Genomic DNA, 16,073 nt, shown 5'->3' with positions numbered 1-16,073 from the left:
AATTTGCTTCCTGACGAAATGCCTCATCATCCAATCCACATCTGCCTCAGAAAGGCTCCTGGAAGACCGAAGGGAGGAAGCTGTAGACAAAGGTCTTGAGTGGTGACAGGGAGTCTACTCCAGAAGCCTAGATGTAATCAGATTTTATAATAAACGAGGAGAATGGATCAGAAGTGATTTCTCTGATCTTGACTTCAGATTGGATACTTTAGGATCAGACTTTTTTGCTTGCTTAAAAGGTGGCTCTGAGGATGTAGCCAAAGTCGAAGCTGAAGGGCATTCTTGTGATCTCTTATGAAATTCCCTGGAAAGTGAATCACCTTTTTTTCTCCTGTCTTTTCAGGGTTTGAGCCCCAGTAGCCACTGGGGAAGATTTTGAAGGAAGTAACTCCCCGAGGATTAACTTGTTTTTCCTGTAAATCAGAACACAGGAGTTGAATCCCTTACAAATATCAAAATAAGTACTTAGATGTCTAAGTCCTAAACAATAAACACATTCAGTATGTGCATCAGAGTTTGGAATTTTGTAGCAACATGCCACACATTTCTTAAATCCTGAGGCTTAGGGTTAAAGGAAGGCAAGGACAATAAGTATAACAACAGAATAACATGAGAACAATAACTGAATAATAAGGGAGATTAAATTCACAGACGTTAAGAGAGATTGATGGTATTAGAAATCCCAACAACTCAAGCGGTTGTGATCTACATTTGAACACTTTGATGGCAAACTACATCTGAGGTATGTTAGATGACTAGGACATTATAAATAAAGGGAGGAGCTTGAGAGTTCAAGTGTTCTACAGTCTGGAAGAATGGGCCAAGTCGGATTACATCTGAACCCAACAGTTAAGGAATGAATGAAAATTGCAACATCAGATCAAGTCAATTTCCTCCACTGACAGACCCAGCAAGTATATCTACTCTACTTAGGCATACCAGGTGTCTAATTAAGTAGTCCATCTTGCTTCACACAAATGAACACTAGTTCTGCAAAGCCAGATAGTACTGATTACTTAAAATTAACCAAACCACAGTTGCTTTCATCAAGGCAACTGTCTGTCTGTCTGCCTGAGGAAAAATTCTCTGGAGTCTACTTGGGGTATAAAAATGTCTATGCAAACATTTCCAAACAAAAATCCTAAATCTTCTAGATTGTGTTGCATATTTGGGAGACATACGTATATATTCGGGTCTACCTGAGATGGTCGACAGGCCATATGATCGACAGTTCATTTGGTCGACAAGCATTGTATGTGGGGGGGCTTCGCCCCCACACCCCCCAATGTGGGAGGCTGTGCTCCCCACACCCCCTAACTATATAAATCAACTCCAGGGTCGCACATCATTGGGGAGGGGGGCAAATCTGCTTGTCGACCAAATGAACTGTCGACCAAATGAGTGCTGATCATATGGCCTGTCGACCATCTCAGGTAGACCCATATATTCCCATTGTTTCTTTGTGAATTGCTTATCCAGTCTCTCTTCCCAATCCATTCTAACCTCCTCTGATTGATTCTTACAGTTATCGTGCAATATTTTATATGCTCTACTAATTATTCCTTTTTTAATGGCAGCTTCTGTTCTAGATTCTACTAAAAACTCGACCAGTGCTGGTCTTTCATTTAAGACACCACTATTTTTTTCTCTTTGCCTACACTCTGCTATCAGATATCAATCCTTGATAGGGAAGACAATCTCTAACCTGCTGTCCCAATACATTCTTGGCATCTTCCCATTCTATCATCTTTCCCTCTCTAGTTATAGTTATTTGCTTCCAATATCTTGGTTCCTTTGCCAGTTTTCTCCAATAAATTCCAGCCCCCTCGTGCCTATTGTCTATATCCCTAATTCCAGTCATCCGTACCGGCAGAATCCCCTTTCTCCATTCCTGTGTTGCTTAGTTCTTAGGATATTTTCTGGTACTTTATAGATATAATATTCTGTATGATTATTGTTAGTCTCCTAAAAACATGCATCCAAAATCCCAGTCTCTCCTTGCTTCTTGAGCTTCTCTCTCCTGTTTCATCATCATTCCTTTCCACTTTGAATTATAGTTTTCTCCTTGTGCTATGTATAGGAGCCTTAACTGTGTAGCTCTGAAATACCCCTTCAAATCAGATAATCCCAACCTGCCCTGTTCTACTGGAAGAATCAGCTAATCCCACTTGACTCTTGCCATCATCCACTCCCAGATAAAGTCCTTCAGCTCTTTATTAACTGTTATTCACAAGTTCTCCTCTGGTTGATAAAAACGTGTCTGACCTGTATATTAGACTAATGGGACTAAAAACATTTTAACTGCTTGTATCTTACTATCCATATCCATATAACAAAGCTTCCATTTTCTCAATGTTTGCTTTATCATTTTAGTCTTTTCCCAAATATCCTTAGTTACCACACCAGAATCATTTTAATCCATACTCCCAATACTTCATTTTATCATGTCCCCATAAATATGGATATTGCTGAACCAATTCACATGTGGGTACATAATTTACCACTATTGCCTTTGTTTTAGCTTCATTAATTTGGCATCCCAAAAAGATATGAAACTGTCTCAAAATGTTCAACAACACTTTAATGTCTCTTTCTGGTTTTGTCAGGTATAGAATAATATCATCTGCAAACAGAGACAGCTTTTCTTGACTACCATACCAATTATATCCTTGAATGTGAGTCCCTTATTTTCTTTACCAATGGTTCTAAATATAATGCAAATAAAAGCGGAAAGAGGACACCCCTGCCTAGTTCCTCTGCTCAAGACGAAATTATAAGCAGGGACCCCACTCACTTTAATTTACGTCTCCCAGTCCTCATATATTCTCCTAATGAACCTCATTTTTTATCAGGAAATGCAAATGCTTCCATTGTCCTGTTCATAAAGTCCCAGCTTACTCTGTCAAATGCTTTCTCTGCATCAAGACCCACCAATGGTATTTTCTTATATTATGCTTCCCTCTGGATTATCAATGTTCAGTTAATGTTGTCAAATGTTTGCCTCCCCTCCACAAAACCACACTAATCCATATCTGTCAGTTGTGGCATTATTTTTTGCCATTCTTTTAGCTATTATAGACATGAAGACTTTATAAACATGGTTTAGTATTGAAATGGATCTTTACCCTCTTTAGGTATTACAGCTACCACTGCTTTCTTCCAGGATGTTGGTACTTCTCCTCTTAAAATACTATTAAAACCTTCCAAATCCTTATCAGTTTTTCCCCTCCTAGCTTCCAAACTTCCACAGGAATACCATCTATTCCTGAGGATTTTCCTGTAAATTGGTTATACGTCACAATTTTTATCTCATCTCCTCCTATCTTAACTGTTAGTAATTGAGTCTCATCTACCTCTAACTTTGGCATATCTAATTCTTCCATAAACATTTCCATTTGTATATTTTCTTTATTTCCATATTTCTCTGCTTTATACAGACTTTCAGAGAATTTACACATTTTTTCTAATACCGCTACAGGATCTCCTGTTCCCTTCCTTGTTATAGGATCCCTAAGCTTGGTGACGGCCCTTTTTACTTTCTGTTGCCTGAGTCATTGTGCTAAAAGTTTTTGTGCTCTAGTGTTATCATCAAAAAAACAGCAACAGCAATCTTTCTAAACTCATGTATATTATCGAGGTAACCCCTTATTTTCTGCTTAGCATTCTCCAGTTAATCCTTCTCTTGTTCTGTGAGATCCCCCCATTCTGCAATAGTTTAATATTTTTCAGTCCCGCTAAATAATTCTTGTTACTTCTTAACCATAGCTCCCTTTCTTTTATCTCCACCCTATATTTAAACTCCACCTTAATTTTATCCCACTCCCTGGATATATTTTCAGAACTAATTTCTATCCTCTTGAACAGCTCCTGAATAATCTCCACTACCCATTCCTTAAATTCCTCTCTTTTCAACAGATAGGTTGGAAAGCACCAGTGTCTCATTTTTATTTCACTACCATGTGTTTTTATTTTAGTTATTATTGGTGCGTGGTCTGAAACAGTTATTGGGTACATATGAAGACCTTCAATTAAATGCAAGTTTCTGTGAAATGTAAATTCCATCTAGCCTAGCCCAGAATTTTATATCTTGGGAAATAACCTGTAAATTCACTCCAGACTCCTATTATCGAATTCACATCTTCCTTAAATACTTTCATAAATTTCTTCAAAAATCTACCCTCTTTTGTTATACTTTCCCTTCTGCCCCCCACACACACACACACATCTTCACTGCTGCAAATCAAATTCCAGTCCCCACCTATAAGTAATATTTCTTGCTGAAAACTGATGGTTTCTCCCATAATTTTCTTAAGCTCTATTATAGCAGTTTTAGGTGGAATATAAATACATGCCAATGTAATCCTCCCACCCTGCCAGCAGCCCCTTAGCACTACAAATCTGCCATTATCATATTTTTTGTCCTCTTCTATCACTATTGGAGCTACTCTTGAAGTTAGCACAAGTACTCCTCTTTGCCTTTGTCCCAGATATTCTGCTGAATAACCATCCTGAAAATCTTTATCAAATTCACATGATGATTTTTTTACAAGTGTGTCTCCTGTAACAGCTGTTTGCACTCTACATTTTTAATATACTTCACTATTCTTTCTTTTTGGTATTTATCTCTAAGACCATTGACATCTAAAGGCATTAAAGAAATGTATAACACCTTTGTTTGTTAAATGTCTAGTTCCAGCTTTTGTGTTACATGCATACACCATTTGGCAGGTTGAACTTGTATACAGTTGTTTCTTGTCATATCCATTTGAGCCTGTGTCACTTCTTACAAAACTATCTGTTTCAAAGAAAGCTGCATCCACTCCTATGCACTTGGTGAACACCCTGGGGGCTGTGATGAGACCAAAGGGCAGAGCTTTGAATTGATAATGACTGGTTCCCAGCTGAAAGCAAAGAAATCTCCTGGAATGCCTAACTGTTTAGATGTGATAGTATGCATCCTGGAGTTGTACAGAGCACTTCCATTCATCCTTGTCCAGAAGTGGCAAACTGGGCTGAACCATAAACATTCAGGACTTGGAACGTTTGACATTCTGGTTGAAGATGCTGAGATCCAGGATGAGTACCAGGTCTCTGTTTTTTTTTTGGCACCAAAAAGAATCTCAAGTAAGTTCCAAATCCTTGTTGGTCTCAGGGAACATCTGGATGACATTTTTCCAGTAGTTTTTGTATTTCTATGGCTGCTGCTTTTCCTCTGACTGGGTGGAATGTTTGGAAGTTTTCTAGAATGACTGGGGGTTTATAGGGAAAAGGTTATTTGATAATCTCTGGAGATAATTTCTTGAACCCAAGAGTCTTTAATGATGGCTGTCCAAGTTTTTCAAGTGACCACCGACTGCCTCCTGAGCTCTGCAGTAGAACAGCCCTTTAGAAGTGCTGATAGGGTTTCTCAGAAAAGGGACATCTGAAATCTGGATTTTGCAAACCTCCTCTGCCACAAGGGTGTCATCTATTATTTGAGATCCCCCTGTACCACGGGGGGCATTCCTCTTAATTGTCCAGATTGTTGCCTCATATTTTGGTCTTTTTCTTCTAAAATTGTGGTTTTCTGGCAAATTATTGGCAAATCCTTCAGGATGGAAGTCAGAAAATAATGGCAGATACCGGAGTTCAGACTCCATACCTTTCAGAAAATTCATGCTAATGCAAAATCTATTATTCTATAAACTTTCTAAGAGCAATATTTAAAAGGTGTCTATATTTTGGGGCCTTTGACCTTCCATTATTTGTGGGTTTGTCCAGATTTCCTCCTCTACCAGGTTGAGAGGTATGACAGGGGCATCTGCCCCATTGCGACTTCCAGAACAAAATTTTCCTGCCACCTCTCTGATTCCAAGAAAAGTTTCTTCAAAGTGTAAAAGAATGACTCTCTACTAGATAGGGTTTCTTTAACCTTGGAACTAAACAAAGTAGATCCATCAAAGGAAGCATTGATGAATGATGACTTCAGATACTCCGCACAGTCACAGAGACACATCCAGGAGTATTGTCTCATGGTTATTCCAGAACTCACAGCTCTCAAAGCACCTTCTGAAGTATGTGAAGTGAGCCTCATAGAGGCACTGGACAGGGATTGTAGGGTGGCCAGTTAAGAAGAAACTGTCTTCTTGCCCTCAGCATACATGGACTCAGAGAGCACTGAAAAACTGTTTCATCAAGTCCCTGAGAAATCTTGTGACATCTGCCACATAATTCAGTGACATAAGGCCAAAGGTCTCTAAACCTGTCCAATGCCCTCAACTCCCTGTTGGGGGGATGGACAGCAGAATTTTGCTCTGCATGTCCTTTCTTGGTGGCTGCTGCTATCAACACAGCATCTACTGGCGGACTCATGTTCCAGTGGGCCCTATCATTTGGTGCAAGTAAGTATTTATCCGGACTTTTGGGGATTGGGTCTGTGAGAGATGAGGTCTGCCTTCTTGTCCACCCAAGAAACTAACCAGGACATAGCTGAGCTGGCTCCAAAAGCCTCAACAAACATTGATTCCTCCTGGGAAGTGGGGTCAGAAGACCATCCACCTTTCTGTCTCAAGAGCTTGAGTATTTCACTAAAGTAGATGTCTTCAAGGGGTTATCCAGAGATCATTCCCCTCATTGAAGTCAGTGTCTTCTGTGATGGATTCCTGTGGGGAATCTGAGTGACTCCTCTTCCATGTACATTTTTGAGGGGGCTCTTTGGCGGGGTTTCCAGACAAGACTCAAAAGTGTGAGCTTAGTCCTGAATGAGAACTGTCTCAAAATGTATATAAGCTGGCTGTCCCAATGTGACAAGGATGTACAGGCTCTGAGACCACAGCAATTGTGAAAGAGGCGGACCGGGGATGGGGCCAAGCTTGTCTTATCCACAGAGGTGGAGAAAGCTCTCTGTACTACCGTGAAGGTCGAAGACATGAGAAGCAACAGTTACACTGGCTGGAGCTAAAGACAGTTACCCAGGATGGCTAAGATCATTATCATAACTCAGGCTCAAGGCAGAAGCCGGAGCAGAGCTGTACAGTGCCAAGGCTCCAAGAGGAACAGACAGCCCTGAGGGCATAGAAGTTGACTAACTCCCTGGATCTTGCTCCAATCCATTGGCTCCAAGATCCCCCTGACTCCAACAAGGTCAGAACAGAGTGGATCAGAGACATTGTTGGAGTGGAGGAAGGTCAATCCTTTTGATCTGATGTAGACAAACTTAGGATTCTCAGGTCTGATGGCTCCGACATCGAAGGTCGGATCAGAATAGGAGTCAGTAACTTGGTAAGGACTGATGGCAGGTTCACAGGTTCAATGGGAGATACAGTCAGTATAATTCCCAACTGAATCTGGACCCAGAGAAACTTTCTTGTCATTCTGTCCACATCAGCTTAAATTACACTACTAGATGACCTGACAGAAGACGAGGTGGAAGGTGACCTGGAACAACTTCTCAGAGTCTCTTGAAGGAAGGGTTAGTGGATCTGAGAAGCGATCAGCTCTGGGGTAAATGAGGAAGAGAGGTGAGCAGTAGACTTGGCAGTGGATGTTGTTGAATCTGATGGACCTGACAGATCTAATGGTTTGGAAATTTGTTCAGGAGTTGAACCTGGAACAGCTTGAGAAGAGTTTCCTTCCCTCTTTACTCTTGTTCAATGAATCCCTTATTGCCTTCTCAGGAGGTTTCGGGGCTGGGGGGGCTTCAGCAGACACAAGAGCAAAAGTAGAAAAGGTTGAAGGCAAAAGACCCTTCAAAACCAACTTACTGTGGAGTTCAACCAGGACAGTAAATAAATGTGAAGAACCCAAACAATAAAAATACCCATGGCGGGCATCAGAGTTAGGTATTTTGTGCCCACAGCAGGTGCATTTTTTTAAACCAAGTCAGCTGATCTGATATAATTGCTATTTAAAAATAAGGAAAAAACAGACAGATGAGAAAAGAGAAGATTACCGACGATGGCAAAAAGAAACATTACCAACAATGGTAAAAATTAGAACACCTGAATACAGACAGCAGTTGGAGAGAAAGTTTAAGTATAGACAGCCTAGATCAAACAAGGATACAGAAAAAAAAGCAATGTTTTTTAAATGTTGGAGAGAGGAGGAAGAATCAGAACAGGATGGAAATATAAAGCTATATAAGTAAGTAATGTAAGTGTTACTTATCCAATGCTGTAAATACACCCAAACTGCACAGACAATGTCCATTTGCTGAAGTGGCAAATGAGATCTGGGGTTATAAGTGAGGAGGATTATAGGTAAAGGGAGGAGCTTGATCAATGAGTCCAAGTCTTTAGAAGTAGTCAAAGTCAGATCCAAGGTTGGATCCAAGACCATCGGTGGAGGAAGGGATGAAAAAGACAACATTAGATCACTTATTTGGACTTAAGCTCAGATTCACCTGCCAAAGAATCAGTGACTGGACTCAGTGTCAGCTATGAAATCAATGTTGTCCTCATCAGATTCACCATCATTCCCTGAAACAAAAGAAAGGTCTCTAGTCAAACTAGTGTTAGAGTCATGTATCGGAAAACAACTACCACAATTAGCTGTCTGCAGAACACTCTTAGCCAAGGAAGCCACATGAGCCTTATAAACAGCTACAATCTGAGTATCAGCTGTAAGATAAAGATTCTGTTTATTTTTCTTGAAAACTTCACCACTAGATAAAATATCCGAGAGCAAAGTATTATGTCTGGTAAGGGGTCTCTTACCCAGGACTACTCCTTCACCTAAAAGATTTGGTTCTCCCATGCCTATGCTATGTACTGGAACAACCCCAGAGGATGTGTCTAACCCTCATTCCATAGGAGGTTAGCTACACTAGAGGGAGGTGGAGGAAAAGGTAAATGGTCTAGGGGCCAAGCAGTGGCCTCACTTTTCTTTTTAGATCCAAATGGGTATGACAGGTGGGGGATCCAACAAGTCAGGGATAGAACACAAGACAAAATTATAAACTGAGAGTACTGGCTAATGCATCATAACAAGCACTTAAAGTTTCAAGTAACAAGTATTGCCCCAAACAACTAAACTCTGTCAAGCTGTGATATTATCACACACACATAAAACAGTTTGATGTGTTCAGAAATAATTATTTCACAACTGACAGAAGTTAAAGATTTCCAGTACACAAAATCCAAATACCAAAGCAACCTACATGCCAAACCAGTGTTAAAATGAGCTCCACACACTTTATGTTAAACTGCCATAAAATAACAATTAATAGTAATATAATTAATATAATTATTTTTCTACACAGAGAAATTAAAATCTCCATAGTATATTGAAATAACTTAACCTGTCACAATCCAATGTTAAAACATACACAGCAGAGTCATACATGTAGTAAAAGCATAAATGCTGAGAAATCCAAATCCTGTAAGATAATGATAAACCACAGTAGCAACAGTAAAGACATGCCACGTGTCTAACAGCGCACACATACACTGCTCTTCTGAGAGACATAATGAAAGCTTCCTCAAAAACATTAAAAAAGAATGGTTGTGTAAAATCTTACTATAACCATAGATGTCCTTCTCTTCTGTATGCTGCAGTATTTATAACATGGGGGTGTCTGCCTCTGGATGACTCATACATCTTGCCAGTATACAAAATTATTTTGGTACTGTGAGGTACGTGCAACATCACACAGTATCAAAATGTACGTAGGTCATAAAGTGACATTGGGTATAGAGTGGATGTCGACACATACCAGTCCTCAGAAGTGAATGCTGCAAAAAGCAACAGCCTGATCCTAGGTGAGGAATACATGCCACGAGAAGACAGGCAAGCAAGAGGGAGGGAAGGCAGGGAGGGAAAGCAATACTGCAGGATATAGAAGGGAAGAACATCTCTGGTTATGGCAAGATTTTACACAACTATTCTATGTCCTTCTACTCATATGTTGCAGTATTGATAACATGAGGGAGCAAACCAAACTTCATGCGGAGGAAGAATTGGGTGGAGGAGCAGAGACATTCTCACAAACCCATGCAGAATAGCCTGGGCAAAACCAACTCTGCACCTGGAAATGCTATCTAACTTATAATGTTTTGTGAGGGTATTAACAGAAGACCAGGCAGCTGCTTCCAGGATACAGTAAGTGTCCACGCCTTTAAAGAATACACCAGAGGAAGACACTACTCTAGTGGAATGTGCTCTAACAGGTGAGGGTAATTTCTCTCCATGAGCCACATAACAGAAGGGAATAGTTTTGAAAAGCCAAGTGGAAATATTCTGCTTGGAAACAAGCTGGCCCAGGGCCCTTGGTTGATACGAAACAAACAGGTGGTCTGATTTCCAAATTAAAGAAGTTATGTACTCACAGTTTGTGCTATCTTCATTTATCCTCGACAGATGGGGTTCAGTTCCAATATCGGAACCAACTCTGTCATGACTACAGCTTGCGCCAGCCAAAAACCCCTGAGCTTCACCTCTACCCAGAATTTGTTTCTCTCAATTACCTCAGATTGAGTTTGCAGAAGACATAGGAACAAATAAATTATGTATCCATTTATATATATATATATATATATATATATATATATCGGAAGTAGCCAGATAGAAGCCTTATCTTTTGTGTTTCAATAATATAACAGTTTAAGAGCATGTGATCTGCCCCACCAAAAAATCTTTGTGGTCAGGGGATGGAGGGGGTGAGTCAAGGATAAATGAAGATAGACAACACAGATTGAACATTATGGTGAGTACATAACTTCCTTATCTGATGCTGTCATTCTTCATTTTATCCTTGACAGATGGGACAGAGTCCCCAGCTACCTAAAAACCTGGGTGGACTCATGGACAGATATTCCTGGGCACCATCAAGCCAAAGGATGATCTTCCACTAGAGACCAAGTCCAGTTTGTAATGAGTAATAAAGGTATGTGGTGAAGCCCAAGTAGCTGCTGCACATATGCCATTCATTGAAGGCCTAGAGTGGAATACCGCTGAAGTGGCTATAGACCTTGTAGAATGTGCTTTGACAGGTTTAAGCAAGGTTAATAATTTATTCTTATCACAAATGAATGAAATGCAGTCTTTCAGCCACTTAGAGAGGGTAATCTTGCTGACTGCCTTGCCCAAATTTGCATTGGAAAAACAAAACAAAACAAACAACTGACTTGTCATATTTTTCGTTCTGTGAAGATAGAAATACAATTGTCTATAGACATCTAGTAAATGAAGGGCGTATTCTCCTGTTAGAATGATCTGGGAAGAAGATAAATTAATAGTCTGGTTAATATTAGCCTCTGACACTACCCTGGGCAGGAAGGAGGGATTTGTTCATAAATATACCCTATGTTTATGGAAAACTAGGTAAGGAGCTTCAGATGATAAGGCCTGGATTTCTGAAATGCTTCTGGCTGAAGTAATGGCTACCAAAAAGAGTGTCTTCCAAGATAAAAACTAATGGCTACCAAAAAGAGTGTCTTCCACGATAAAAACTTAGGTTCATAGGTAGGTACTAGTCTATCGGCCCAAGAGCCTACGTAAGCCTAGCCAACAAGGTTCCCTGGCTTACGCCACCCAAGAAAGTTATTTTCCTGTGCCACTGTCGAGCAGAGACAGAAGTGATCTCCAGGGTGTATTTCCTATTTCCCATCCACTAATCAAGATTTTTCGTGAAGAGTGCTAATGAAGAACTTTGCTTGACATAGATGGGTAGCCTGTTCCAGAGTATGGGTAGTCTCTGGGGCAGGAATCTATCCCTCCAGCATGTCCTGTTTATTGTGGTGACAAGGTTTAGGTCCCTAGAGCATGTAGCTCGGAGAGATTGGGATTTCTTTAGGTGTAGCATGTCCAACAGCTCTGGGTTTGCCATAGCTTTATATGTTAGGCAGAGATCACCTTGGAGTAGGCGATATGCTACGGAGTAAAGCTGGAGATTTTTGAGGTGGTCAGTGTAGGGCATTTGTTTGAGGCCAGTAATCCGCTTTGTGAGATACTTCTGTGGCCTTTCCAGCTGCTGCAGATGTCTTGTGAGGTATATTCCAAAAGGGGCATTACACTCTATAATGGGTCTAATGAGTGTCGAGCAGAGGGGAACAATGACCTCTTTTTTCCTGGATGAGAACCCTTTTATGATGAAGTGTGCCACGTAGAAGGACTTCCTGACTACTGTGGCAATGTGAATATCAAAGGAGAGACTGCTGTCCACCTGGGTCCCAAGATCTCTTATCACGCATTCAGTGTTAAGTAGATTGCTGCCTATGTGGTAGTTCATGGGTAATGAGATTTTACCAAAGGGGATGACACTGCACTTTTTGGTATTGAGCTTGAGGCCATGGCTCTGACTCCAGGCATCTGTCTCAGAGAGGCCCTTCTGTAGGATGTCCATATCATTTGGGGACTTGACTATGGCTCCTAGTCTGCAGTCATCTGTGAACTTCGTTAGCCAGAGGCCTTCTGTGTTAGCCTGTACTTCAGAGAAGTAGATACCAAACAGGAGAGGTCCAGGACAGAAACCTGTGGTACTCCACTTGTCACTGCTTTGAGGTCAGATTTGGAGTCTGCAACTTTTACAGTGTGGGTTCTGTCAGTGAGTCAGTTGGCAACCCATCTTGTGATGTAGGGATTTATACTTAGTTTAGTGAGTTTAGCTATAATTCCAGAATGGGGGATGGTGTCGAAAGACCTGGCGAGGTCAAGCTAGGCTGTGTGAACCACCTTACCCTCATCTACGGCTTTGGTGACTGCCTTAAAGAAGTTGATCAGGTTTAGAAGGCATGATCTGCCTTTCACAAACCTGAACTGGGTGGGATCCAGAGTTTAGAGATTACCAATGTCTTTGTTTATGAGTTCCATGATGATACGTTGCATGGCCTTGCAGACCAGGCTCGTCAGGCTAACAGGTCGATAGTTCCCGGGATCAGTGGTGGCTCCCCCTTTGTGGAGTGGGATAACTGTTGCTGTGTGTCATTCAGTGGGACAAAGCCTGATGCGAGGCTATTACTGAACATGGTGCTTAAGTGGGGAGCTAGTTCATTCTGAAGTTCATGTAAAATGCAGCCTGGGATGTTGTCCGGTCCCATGGATGCTGTGTTTTTGGCTTTAGAGAGGGCAGCTTTTACCTGTGTAGTTGTGATTACAGGGACTCTGCATTCTTCCTGTATAGATATGGGCCCTTTAGGGGGTGAGAGGGGGGTAAAGTTAGCACTGAACCTATCTCCCAGGATGTTGGCAATATCAGTTGGTTCTGTAATTTTCTTGCCTTTGTGCTGTAACTCGGAGAAGATCTGGGGGTTGCCATTGAGATTCTTGACATAGCTATAGAATGCTTTGTGGTTGTCCTTGGAATTAGTGGCGATTTTGTTTTCGTAGCTAGCTTTGGAGGATCTTATAAGAGATCTCAGCTTCTTACTGAGGCTGAACAGGGAGCTCCTCCACTCATGGTATTTTACTCTCTTTTGCAACAGTTTCTTCCTTCTGTTGTACAGTTTGTTTATGGCAGGGGACCACCAGATTGGCTTCCTTTTTTTGGAGGATAGCGTCTTGGTTCTGTTTGGGATAGCATGATCCATGCACTCGTGTAAGTGCTTATAGAGTGCATTTGTGTGGGATTTAGCAGTTGTAACTGTATTGTCCATCTGCATGGGTGTCATGAAGTTCACCACTTCTGTCTTAAGAAGCATGAAGTTGGCTTTGGTGAAATTTTTTACAGTGGTTTCCTTAATGGGGGGTGGGGGTGGGATGTGGATATCAAGAGTGATTAGCTTATGGTCGGGATCGGACCAACGGGGAGTTGACTTCAGGTGTGGAACACCGGTCACTCATGTTGGTAATGACTAGGTCTAGCATACTGTTGCCCCTGGTGGGGGTGTGGATAAGTTGATCCATGGCATTGGAGTTTATGAATTCCAGAAAGCGTTGAGATAAGGAGTTGGTACACGAGTAGTTTTCCCAGTTAATGGTAGGGTGGTTGAAGTCACCCATTATTAGGGTGTTTGGTTGAACCCTAATATGTTCCAGTACATCAAGAAACGAGGAGTGGGAATCCTGGGGCATGGTGGGGGATCTGTAGCAAGCAACAATTTGGACTGCAGTTTTGCCCAGAGTAAGTTGCACTTGGATAACCTCGGATGCATTATGCTGAGCAACTAGCCTGGAGGTGTGGATATCCTTAATGAATATGGACACACCTCAGCCTTTGGTGTTTCGGTCCAGTTTACATGGCCGAAAAGTGTGGTATGAGTTATAGCCTGGTAGTGCAGGGGTGCTCTCTGGAGCTTAGAACCAGGTATCAGTCACTGCACAGATATTGATGTTCTCCATTTTAAGGAGTGCCTCGAGTGAGTGCATTTTGAGATTTAGACTTCTGGCACTGAGTAGCATTACCCTCAGTTTTTGCTTGCCTGTTCCAGTTATGGTGGTGAATTTGTTATTTGAACCTTGCCTAAAACGGCACTATAGGGGCAGCAAGGGCCTTAGCCAGTATCCGGAATCCCAGGGGCGACAGATTCAGGCCATCTGTGGCAAAGCATCGTGGTCTGCCGACCATGTCAACCCAAGCAGATACTGGATCCCCTTAGAATGACACCAGAAGCTTAGCCAATTGTTGAAGTCAATCATTTTGTCCTTGTACTGCGGTTTCATTCTGGGCGATGGCAGAATGCTACTCAGGGCTAGGGTCATACCTGCCTGGGCTACAAGATCGGAGAGCTCTTCCATGTCTCTTTTTATGTAGTCCAGGGAGGTACATCTCAGGTCATTCACACCACCATGGACAATGACAGTGTTATATTTGTACTTGTGGAGTGACCTGAGTGCGTGGGTTATGTGGCGGATCCTGGCACCCGACAGGCAGCTGACAGTAACCTTCTCCTTGTTTAGCCTGGTGAGTGGGACATCTGTGTGCCTGACTATAGAGTCACCTATGACTAGTGTGTTGGGTATCTTGTTTTGCCTTACTAGCTGTGGTTGAGTGGCACACTGAATCTGTGGGCTATGTGTCATTTGGATTGTGTTGGGGGATGGAGGTTGTTTGCGTTTCTGCTTTGGAGGTCTCTGTTGCTTGATTATTATTGAGAGCCTCTGCGAATGTTTTTGTGTTACTATGTGTGGATTTTGGTGGTGTAGATTTAGTGAGACTATGTGTGGTGCAAATGTTTACCACCTTCTCATGACTGTCAAGTTCAGTCTTGGTTGGAGAGAGCTTTACCTCCAGTTTGGCTAGATAAGTGCATCTCTCACAGGTTGTAGTGTTGGGTGGTAGGAGGAGAGGGTTGTCTGTGTACATGAGGCAATTTCTGCATTGCCTCAAGATGCCCAGATTCATCAGATAGACAGGAGAGAACACTGGGAGCTGACCCTTGGACATGCCTGAATAAAAAACTATTTTCCTCTAGATAAGTGAGGAAAGTGAGTACAAAAGCTGTTTTTCTCTAAGCAAGTGAGAAAAGTAAGTACAAAAACTGTTTTCCTCTAGGTAATGAGGAAAATTGAGTGCTATAGTAATTAGTAGCTTATTTAGTGCTTACAAATTCTGAACAAGTGCTGAGCATGAATAAGCAAATTTAAGAGCTAAAACTAAGAATCTGTATCTGCACTAGATGAGTTACAGGACAGAAACAAGTGCAAATGTAGGCTTTCAAATAAGAAAGGTGAGAGAGATGGAAGAGATTGCCCAAATGGCCAATAAAAAGAAGTTATGTACCTACCATAACGTTCCATGTTAGTTGTCTTCTTCTCACCTTCTTTCTTGCTGGTTGGGTTCGGAGCCGATCCTCGGCTCAGACTCGGCCATCTTCAAAAGCTCGAGAGCTGCTTACTGGCTCGAGGCCCCCCTATATCCCATGATGCCTGGCGCTAGATACCCAGATCTCGTTTGGCAAGTCTAACTGCAGATATAATAATAAAGGAATCCTATCCTAGAATGCATAAATCCTACTGGAGAGACTACTAGTCAGAAAGGAATAGCCAGAGAAGACTCAGCCAGCGAAAATTCAAGAAGAACTCTTCTCGGTCCACTAGGATAGGGGGATGGAGGGTGGGAAGCAAGAAAAAAGGCGAGAAGAAGACAACTAACATGGAACGTTATGGTAGGTACATAACTTCTTTATATTAAGTTGTCTATCTTGCCTTCATTCTTGCTG

The sequence above is a fragment of the Protopterus annectens genome, chromosome 9.part0 (genome assembly GCF_019279795.1).
Source record: "Protopterus annectens isolate FY-2018-M chromosome 9.part0, PAN1.0, whole genome shotgun sequence".
Taxonomy (NCBI): Eukaryota; Metazoa; Chordata; order Ceratodontiformes; family Protopteridae; genus Protopterus; species Protopterus annectens.
Note: the sequence above shows the minus strand (reverse complement) of the source record.